This window comes from Mus pahari, chromosome 13 (genome assembly GCF_900095145.1).
Source record: "Mus pahari chromosome 13, PAHARI_EIJ_v1.1, whole genome shotgun sequence".
NCBI lineage: Eukaryota > Metazoa > Chordata > Mammalia > Rodentia > Muridae > Mus > Mus pahari.
Window position 1 is genome coordinate 51992652 of NC_034602.1, and position 11814 is coordinate 52004465.

The window sequence follows — 11814 nt, forward strand, 5'->3', positions numbered from 1 at the left end:
TTTTTTTTTTTTTTTTTTTTTTTTGTTTTGTTTTTTTTTCGAGACATGGTTTCTCTGTGTAGCCCTGGCTGTCCTGCTCACTCTGTAGACAAGGCTTGCCTCGAACTCAGAAATCTGCCTGCCTCTGCCTCCTGAGCGCTGGGATTAAAGGCATATGCCACCACACCCGGGTCCTCCCTCCCTCCCTCCCTTCTTTCTTTCTTTCTTTCTTTCTTTCTTTCTTTCTTTCTTTCTTTCTTTCTTTCTTTTTCTTTCTTTCTTTTGTCTTAATTTTTTCTTTCTGTATTCTCTCTCTTTCTCTCTTTCTTCTCTCTCTCTTCTCTCTCTCTCTCTTTCTCAATCAAACAAGTCCATTCTGCATTGAAATTCTTTCCCCATCTACAACATCAATATTCCCTTCCAAGCTTTTACAAGCTACATTTTTCCTACTTATTACACTAATTACCACCTGTTTGTTTATGGATGTGGGGCCATCTGTTGGCACATTTGTAGCATTTTAGAATTGATATCATTATAGAAAACTGACTTTCTCCCAGCAGTGATCATATACACATAGCTCCTCTAGTTCAAATTTAACTTTATTAATATCTACCAACACTATAACATGTTATTATATGGCATGATCTCATATAGGTGTTAGGCAATCTCTCATAATCACAGTAATTACATATGTGCAGCTTAACCATTCAATCATGAAAAAAAAATTTTTTTTAGACATTCTCCACTTTTGGTTCTTAGAATCATTCTATCTGTAGGATAATCATGAAGATGAGGCAGGAAAGGGCTCTATCCCTGCTGGGTAGCATTTATAATGTTGGAATTACTATGCAAACTATCAGAATAGAAAAAGCAATAAGCAGCTTTACATAGTTGTTAATCTTTTGAGCTAAAATAATGATTGCCCTGGTAGGATTGCCCATTGGTGCAATACTCATATTAATGGCTTGCTTCTAGACTGTAGGATCAATCCCATGTCAGAATTCATGATCAAAGCCATTATCATAGCTAAGAACTTGTGCTTAGGTAGGTACTATTCCCCAGGGAAGACACTGTTTATTATTCTGCTAATAGATATAGTATAACTCATTTCACCCTCTGCACGGTTTACCAAAGCAGCTCATTCAATGTTTGCTTTTGTTTTTACATATAACCATTTATTTCTGAATGGAATGCTGTCCAACTTTAAAAGGTAATGACTAAACTCTGAGTAATCACAAGAAATAATCAATGTTTTCTGCGACACGCTACTGTCTCGCCAGCAAGAACGACGCGACACATCGTTAGGATCCTTCTGCAGTAAAGCTTTAATGCATCTTGAGAGGCCATGCATAAGCTACTTGAAAGTGGAGACCCCGAGGTGAAAAACCCTCTCCCTTATATAGGAAATGTTCTCCGCCTAGGTCGTGTAGCTCCCTGGTTGGCTGCTCACTATCGGCCCACGGGACAGGCAGGGCGCAGGGGATGGAAATTTACCCGGCACATGCGCAGACCGCTTGTTTACCAGTTAGAACACTGGATACCAGCGCCATCTTGCCATGGCGATTGTGAGGACGGCTCCCCACAGTTTTCCATGTATTTTCTTTCTGTCTGTATTTCTGCCTATTTTATATTATTAATTTTACACTTCAGATTTTATTTCCCTCCCAGTCTACTCTCTGACTGTTCACCATCCCACAACTTGTCTGAAAGATGTATTTACTATTCAATAAGATGTATTTACATTATTTAGCCTCATTAAATCTTTCAGAAACAGAAGCAATTAAGGTTTATTATTTTTGTGATTTTTTTCAATGAGGAATGATATAGAATAGAGATTATGTGAATAAAAAGCTGAGTTACAGTCATGGTTAATCAGAGCAGGATAGAAGAAAAAGCGTGTGAGGAACTTGTTTTAAAACTTGCACCAATTTGCCCAAAAGATCAAAAGCAAAAATATCAAGCTAACTAAAATGGCTCCTGCTGAGTTGAAACAGTTCCCCAGCCTACCTTTTCTCTCTGTCAGGAATTTACTTCAATAAAGATAGTTCTTGCTACAGACTCTCAAGTCCTTCTCATAAGTGTTATCTATCACTGGGAGTGAGCTGGCAGAAATAGGCATTCTGGTCACCAAATAACCCAGTATAGACGGATTCTTTGCTGTGTGGAAGCATCACCTATCAGTAAAAAAATCTGATGGCCAATGAGCTGAAGCAGGATAAGAAGGTGGTATAGCTGGTAGAAAGAAAGTTAGAAATTCTGGGAGACAGTGAGGTGAGGGAGATGTTAACCTGGGCTCGAAGGAGTTGGACACAGGAACCTGAGGAGAGGACAATAACAGTGTGGCAGACCTAGACAAGATAGAATAAGTGGGTTATATCTGTAACAAGCTAGTTGTGGAACAAGCACAAGATTATAGACTAATATATATTGTCAAATTTAGGATCAGAGTTATTCTGGAAACAAAGTCATCTAGTAGAAAAATCCCATGGCCACAAACCAACTTGTGTATTTATAAAGTGGCCTGGGAAATAAAATTTTGTTGGTTTGATAATAAAGAGCATACCACAATAACAGAAAACACATGGACAAGCAAGTAGTTTTGATGTCAACAATGGACACTGTATTCTTTATTGTTTTATTGCTGTAATGAAACACCAAGACTCAGGATACTGACAGAAGAAATAACAGGATGCTTATAGAATAATTCATTTAATTGCAAGCTTGTTTACAATTTTGTAGTTAGTACATAATCTCCGAGCAGCATGATTCTAGATATATATGTATATCGATCTGCCTATTTACCTAAACTAAAATCCTGCTGCACCCCATAAAAACTCAAATATAACATATATGTATGGAATTTACATCTATATTGTATACATGGGTTGAAACATAAATTTAAGAACGTACAAATTTCTTAGTATTCCCATGCCATCTATACTTTATTTTAAGAAAAAGTTGACACACATTTATAGACTTAGACATGCACGCTAAATGAGAGACTTACATATGTATGTGTATATTACTAAGTGACCAAACAGAATGTTTTATCTCTGAAATACTACCCAATGATTAAGAATATTGCCTTCTGGTATGTTTTCCCAATTAACACAAATTATCTGAGAAACTATTTAAATTGTAGAAACTTCATAATTACATGCTAACACATTTTCCAGGATTAATTGGTAGTTTTCATATAGAAGAACTATAGTTTAGTAGTTCACTAAAAAGTCACATTTTACCAATTAAGAAAGGGTTGAAATAGACATGTGTTCTTCCTATATATTTCAATCTCTTTTTGTAAGTGGACTATAAAGTTCTACATCCATTGTGGTAGGATCTTTCAAGAGATTCTTCTAGAGTAAATTGTGCTAAGATAGACAACATGTTATGTAATTCTGTCTTCAATAAGCTAACTATTGGGAGCAATATATGAATTATTATCATTCAGGTGAACTTTGTCACTTTAGGAAGATTTTTGCATTCTAAAATGTTCACTATTTGAACCTTTGTTCATTTGCTGTATTTACATAGAAACATATTGCAAGTAATACTTTAGATAAAGGCTATGCACATACATATCCTACCTCCAATGCTTTTATAGAGGCTGTCCCTTAAAAGACATACATTCCACACTCTCCTAGAATAAATACTTCTTTAACTTTTATTTGTTATCTTCTTCTGAAGTTTTGTTTCAAACTTATTTTCATTATTTCTGTTCATATCCTTTATCTTTACCTAGTCTTGTTTGGATTTCCCCTATATCTGAGATAGTAGACAGAACCTTTATACTATTCCATAAGATAGTATCAACACAAAATTACCTGAATGACCATAGTGGATTTATAATATAGAAAATAAATTGGATGCTAAATACATCACTTACTGCTTCTAACAGATAATTGGGCAGTTCTAGTGAATCCTTATCATGCAATGAGTAAATTTTCTTCTCTTCTCATTCCCCTTAACCAATAGTTTATTATGACCACCTCAACATCATTACCTTAAACCAGCTCTTTCTTAGACCTAAAGTAGCAAAAGTTTTTATAGTTTCTGGAATTTTCAAATTTTTTCACCTTCTCTGATCAACCTGTGTGTCAAATAATATTTAACATTAGAATACTTTGACTCAGAAATGTATTAATTCATCCTCTATCAGGCAAATATGGTTTGTGTAATATTTCTAATTAACCAATATCTCTATTTAAAGTACTTTCTATGATTGAGTAGTCTATAGGTTCTAAGCTACGAATTGTGTTTAAAGTGTCCTTGACACATTTGAGAATCAGAAAATGTTCAGCATTAATTGACTTGAATTCCTCATCATTATAAATTGCTACCATCTTTAGTATAAATTATATTGTGAGAATTCGTGTTTCAGGAATGAGAAATATCTCTGATAATCATAATTCAAGCAGTATAAATTACCTTAGTTTTCTGGTTTCAGTAACTATGACAATTTTATTGATTTTTCTCCATCTTTTAATAGTAGTAGATACTGAAGCATTAAGCAAGAATTCCAGAAGATGTGAACTGATCTTATACAAAAGGTGCCTCAAAATGAAAGAGTGAATCATATTAGGAATACTGAATGTTCTCAAGATACTTTCTTGCATTTAAATTTTTGCCTTTTCAGTTTAAAGGTGTCTATGATTGTAATAGGTTAGCCTAATGCTTCTTGTATTCTAATGCTATTTGGGGTCGCCCCGAAGTGTTTGCCACAAAGACTGCACATGGCCCCTGGGACTCCTCCCCTAAGTAAATTCTGATTGTTGAATAAATATGCCAATAGCCAATAGCTGGACAAAAGAGAGATAGGTGGAGTTGAGGTTTCCTGGGCTTTAGACCATGAGGAGGTGATAGAGAAAGAAGGAGCAGCCATTGATGAGGAAGAATGTGCAGGAAGGAGAGAGCGAGAGAGAGAGAGAGAGAGAGAGAGAGAGAGAGAGAGAGAGAGAGAGAGAGAGAGATGGGGTAATAGATTCTAATAGCATGGAGGGTATGCAGAAGCATAGCCTAAAGTATATTTTAAAATATAAAGGCTGTGTGAAATTCATCCAGGAACATAAATGATCAAAGGAGGTTAGATACCCAATGCCAGAAATTATTTCAATATGTTTTTAACTATGTATCGTTTATTAAATATGCACATATTCCTTTCATATGTGGGTAATGAAATATGTTCACACATATGTTCATACACACATAGGTAAACAAATATGCACATTCTAAATTTTATAATTTGCAAAGCATCAGAAATACAATAGGAGCCTATGGAATATTATGATTAAACTAGATCAATTTAAAATGTAGAAGATTTTAACAATTTTCTATATTAATTATGAAAAACATAAATAGTACATGGGTGTCATCTTTCAACCCACTGAGTCTTATTAGCTCTACTAGTTTGTACATTAGTGTAGAGCTATTTTGTGAAGCAGTGGCAACCTTCCAGGATGTAATTAGATTTAATCAAACACAATGTATGGAGATATGAATATATCAAAGAACAAATGTAGATAATATGAAATTCTTGTTATAATAAATATTCTAATAGTTAAATAAAATGACATCACCTGTCTCATAGCATTCTCTCATTGCAGTGCCTTCCCATTCTTAGCTTCTCTGTGCAGTCTTATTGATAATCTATATCCTGATTTATTAGCTGTCTCACAGATTATCTCATTTTGTGGAACTGTCTAAATTAATATATTCAAATCTTGTGGTTTTCCTCATTCAGCATGCTATCTGCTTAGTAACATCTATTTTTTTTTCTCAATGAATAGGTAATTTTGTTCTCTCTCAAATCTATCACAGCAGATTTCAGTGACTGTTAAACCTGTGAACTATATACATTTTTTCCACTTGGCTTTTTCTTCTTTCCAAGAAATTAAAAACATTAATAAATGAATCTTGTTTAAATTCCAATAAGACATTTCAATTGCCCTCACCATTTTACTGAAAAAAAAATATTTTTTTCCTGTACTAGACTTATGGGAATAGAGAAAATAGTCATTCCTCTATGTATTCCTGAATGAAAGGATTGTGATTTTCTAACAAGCATTTTAGAAGACTTTTCCCTTAACAAAATGTACTTTGGTATGAAAAATAATACGGTATTGTGTTTGATAGATGAAACATTGTATGGAATGACTTCAAAGTGTTCAATTTCTTATTCTACTCCAAGCCTTGGAAAGGATGATCACTATGTTACTCTATTGTTAGGGGAGCCGACCAGAGAAGACCACTCACACATAGGCTCTAACTTATTGAAAGGCTATTTCAGAGGTATCTGGGATGTAAGTTAATCCTCAAGCGTTTAGAGCAAGAGGCATTTAAAGGATATGCCATATCCTGTTATTTTGCTTAGCAGCTGCAGTGGAAGTTTTGTACATGCAAGCAGTGTAACAGAAGCTAAGATAACTATAGGGGGAAGTTTGTACAAGCAGGTGTTTTAATAGAAGCAAAGATAAACTAGCTGGGCATCTTGTCCTCAGGTACTTAGAATAGTTGTTTGGTGGTTTCACACAGGATTTTTCATGAGAAAGATAAAATGGCCTCAGCAAGAATTCTAAATGGGGGAACCTCTGTATTGTCTTGCCCTGTCACATTATAACTTAGAAATATATGAAAGTGATTTTTCCCAATTATTTCTTACTATATAGCACTTTATAAATTTATTAATATATTAAGAGTGACCCAAACATGAAAGTGGTGTGAAAATCTAATGAGTATGTCTGTTACTGCTCTTACATTTTCACTTTTTTTTTCCTGAAATACTGTTAATTTTTCTTCATCCCTCTGAAACTCCAAGTGTTTTTATTGAATTACTTTTCTGTCATACTTGGGAGCTGTTATTCGGTGAGAAGGAGGCAATGCCTTTTCATTACACTCAAGAAAGACTAGGAAATTTATTTCTTTGGAGCACCAAAAATACATCATTTTATTATTTGTGATCACCTAATCTTTGATGTTATGACGGAGGTGATTTGAAGCAATGGGTAAAATCAGTTATCAACTCTTTTCCCCTAAGGCAATTGAGAGACTCATCAACAGAAAATGTGAGACTTTGATGTGACTAGTGCAATCTTATCCCAATGACAAAATTTATCTGAGCTACCCTTTCATCATTCATAAAAATAAATCTTAAAGTACCAAAAATTTTGGACAGTGTTTAAAGAAAAATACATAGAAGTTGCAGGTTTGTAAGATATTCAGATATTTTTATTATTATTACTCTCCAGGGTTTTTTTTGTGTGTGTGTTTGCCTGTATATACATAAACAAAATTTGACTTAGAAAAAGAATGAAATCGTTTTTAAAAGCAAATGAAAGAAGTTGGAAACACTTTTTACTGATCTCCATACAAACACCTGTTAATAAAACCAACACTAAGAGAATATTAGTCATGTAATTTATATATATTCAAGGAAAGGAAAGGGAAAAATCCTTAAATATGCTGATTTCTTTAGGTTAAAAAAATCATGGAATATTTAAATGATATAAATTCTTTGATCTAATATAATTAAATTTCCATTCAATATACAATTTTCTAATTTTGTATAAAGTTTCTAATTTTGTATAAAGCATTTTTCAAGGCAGAGACTCTTGACAGTAGTGAAAACAAATTCACATTTAATTAACCAAAGTGTTTAAATCTGACTGCTTCATAGCACAAATAGTTATATACATATTGTTCGTTATAATTACTTTTATGTCATTTGTGTCTAGTGTAGATTGAACTTTTTTAGTGAAGATTATAGAAGATGTAAGATAGAAAATTAGATTATATAGTATAGGACATATAAACGCAATACACTGCCATTACTCTAATATGCAGGCAAAATCTATGAAGTCAAGTTTTAGTCTCTAATGCATTCCTCATGGATTTCTTACATATATTATACATTTTATTTAATATAAAATTAAAATGACAGCAAGGTTAGCTGAGATCCTCACACTAGAATCTATTTTGTACAATAAATTTCACACATCTGTTATAGGAAAAATTCTCTATCAGTAAGATTATCATATGAAGCCACCATGGAAAGGGAAGAAGAGAGGGAATGGGAGAGGAGGAAACACTACCACCATAAGGCTCAGTCAATGATAATTTTTAAAGAGATTATTATGATGGTAAAATTTTATTAGGATGCCTGAATAATGTTATGTCCGTTTGTAAGGAAATGCTTCCATAAAGGGGTGATATTTAGACGAACAGTGTTTGAGTAGAAATTTTGAAGGATGGGAAGCCTGACAAAGATTTGAAACAAAAAATGAGAGCCACTATCAAGCCTACATATGAATAGGATGACATCATCATAAGATTAGCCATCCAAACACTATACACATACACACAGTGCATAGTGACAGGGAATGAAGAGACATGATTCTAGATGTTTGAAAACACCAGGTCATACAGGGCTTCATAAATCAGGCTCAACATGTTGAATTTTAGAGAAGTCACTGGAAAAGGTTAAAGCAGAAGAAAAATGAGATCTGATTTCCATTTTTAATAGATCACCACGACATCCATCTGAACAACGGTTTTTTAAGAGGAGAAGACGAGATATTGAGCTGTAGTTCAAACTCTTGAATTAGCCCAGGTTAATATGTTGCTGATAAATGGTTTTGAGCTAGCAAATAATCTGGTTTTAATTGTATGTTCCAATAGTCTTGGTTCCCATAGTTTCTGCATCCAGTGCTTTTTTTCACTAAACTCAAAAGGTTCTAGGGAATTTTTCCTGGCATCTGACAATTTTACTTAATGAAAGGTTAGTCATTGTGTTCGTGAGTCAATTTTGTCCTCATTAAATGAAATAAGTTAATACACTAAGAAAAAAAAATTATTACCTTAGTAATTAAAAGAAAGTTTCCACAGCTGTTTGTTCTATCAAAACATTCTAACAGTAAACCAAATAATACATTTCTTTTTTTATTATTATATTTTAATTTGCTGTCTGTTAGATCCAAAGGTAATCCAGTTCCTCAAACTCTAAAAGCTGTGCATGTACCCAGAAATGACCACTTTGCCCCTGCCCCTAAATAGCACTATAAAAATTTCTGGAAGTTAAAGGCCAGCTTTCTTCAGAAAATGGTGGAACTGGTTCAAAGCTGCACAAAGAGTCATTTCCCTTGCCTATGGCAAAATGTACATATGGTTTTCTATGGTCTTTGCATATCAAAGTCCTGCTGGCCTCCAGGCTCCTATAGTCCCTATTCAGAAGTACTAAGTTATACAGTACAAAGACCTGTAGCAGCCTGGCCCTTATCTCTTCAGGCTTCCCTCCTCCCAGAATCCCTTGGCAAAGTTGTTCATCCTGCCCCTGGTATCTCTTATCCTCTTGCTATCTCTACTACAGCGTACTACCTTCTTAGCTTCCCTAGCCCTGGCCATATTCAGTTCTTCCCCAGGCCCTCTTCTTTTATTTGTTCTGGACTCCTCCAGTTGTCTCTAGATATTTTCACTCTCTAATACACAACAAAAACCCTTCCCCTAATGGAGTGGCCATTTCACTAGTTTCTTGACAAGTTGCCTACAATGGGTAAAATAGAACAAAATCAAACAAACAAAGAATAAGTTTTATTTGCCACTTTAATTTCTTTTATAAAAAAAGAAAATAGATTTGTAGTATAAGAACAGTTGGGAAAGAGCAGATGAACTGCAGGGTTGGTTTTCTCTTTCTATTCTTTTTTTTTCCTAACCCATTTTTCAGATAAGAACAACTGTTGTGGTTTCTTATTCATGAAAGACTTATTCATGAAATTTGAAAGAAGAGCATGGTATTTGCAATATCCTGTGACCTGATTCCACACTAAGATTTCATGTTTTCTCAATATTGAATAATTTTATCCATTTTTCTTTTTTCTAGGAAACTGAGTAGCATAATTATTTCATTATATGTGCAGAGGGAAAAAAATAAAACCAAGAGAAGACACAGATAACTAATGTACCTGTTCTTTTAATAAAGTTATGCTGTATAATACATGGCTAAATTTTAGTCACTTAATTTATATTTGTGAATAGTTTTTAATATAAGATTCAATCAAACCATATTTTCAGTGCCTAATAAAACATTGTTAAACTACAGGGATAACTGTATCATTGAAATGGAATCTCCAGTAAATAGTAAAGATACCCTTCTTCCTTAGTTCCTGAAAATTCATGTCCTTCCATACATTGGTTCATTTGATTATGTAGAATCATGCAATATTTTCTTTGTTTGCTATTTCATTGAATATAATTTTATCAATGATATCACAAGTGGCAAGCCTCTTACCGATGAAGAATATTTCACATAAATATGCATGCCTATTGGAAATTATTTACGTTCTAAATGCTCTTTCTCTTTATTCATGCACTTTTCAATTTCTATCTTTTGGCTACTAAAAATCTGGATTCTCTTCAATATACTTTCATCCATTTTTTTTAACTTATTCCCAGGAATGGGATTACTGGCACATGTGTTGGTTCTACATTTACTCTTGGACTAGCCTCCATATTTCATGGAGGATGGGGGTATATATTCCTCGGATCATGTATACGTTTCCCAGTTCCTTTTTATCCTTTAGGAGTAAAGCTCCTTTTCTCTGACTTGTATCCCAAGGCAGTTTATTTGAGTCCATTTTTTTGTTTTGTAATACAGGTATTTATGAGTTTCAGTTTTTTTTCACTTTTACATTTTTCAATTCTTTGTCTTATTTTTTGAGATGTAATAGTTGTATCATACACACACACACACACACACATATATATATATATATATATATATATATATATATATATATATATTCTTAAACATATAAATACAACTGCTCAGTCTATATAGCAAAACTTGCATGCAAACTTTCAGAGCTGACCATGTGGAACTGGATATGAAATTAATGTCCTTTTCCCTAGTGACACTTTCTCTCCTATTCTCAGCATTTTCTTCTTCCCTGAGTTCCTTGTGTTGTGTTGTGGCTTCCTGCCTAATGCTGTAGACCTAATTGACCTCATGTTTAGACAGTCATGTTGGGGAGAATTTATGGGTAGAGCATATGATATATCTAGAAGACAGAGACTTACAGTAAGCTCCCCAATTTTCTACCTGTTACAGTATTTCAAGGTTATCTTCTGAAATTTTCCTAAGCTTTAGATGCACGATTTGTTTTGTAGCTAAATCCACTGAGGTCCACAACTCCGCCTTTTGATTGGTTTGGTTTTCTCTAGTGATCTCTCACTTTTGTAAAAAAAAGTGTCCTTGATGATATGTGACAATTACACTTGTCTGTGAGTAGAAGGTCAAATATTTAAAATATAGTTAAGGATTGTGTCGGTTTAATAGAGTGACAGTTATTGGTTCTTATCTATGATCTGTGAATTCACCTGCCCAGAGTAGTTGGCTAGACCTCTAATATCAGGCAGGATTTCCATTATGTTGAGAGGGCCTTAAGTCCAATGAGGGAGGTTGAAGTTATACATGCTACTGTTTTCCTGATAGGCACATGTAACATGCTGGGTTTTACTGTGGTTAAAAGGTACTATAGCCTGGTTTTGACAGCATGAAGGGGTCATGCAGAGCAGCTGAGGCTATGGAAGTACTGTGGAAGGCCATGGAAGGCCATTGGTGAAGGTATAGCCTCAGTTGCAATTGAAGGCCCAGGACTGAAGGGGTCATGCAAAGGAGTTGAGGCTTGGCACTATAAGAGAGCCTATGAGCGTTAGTGTTGTAGCCTAGTTACAGTGGAAGACAGCAGCATTTTGGAGATACCAGTATCATGAGAAGATGACCACCAAGAACAGCAGCAGCAGTGAAGTACAGGCAGCTGGAGCTGGAGCTGCGAAGACAAGGTG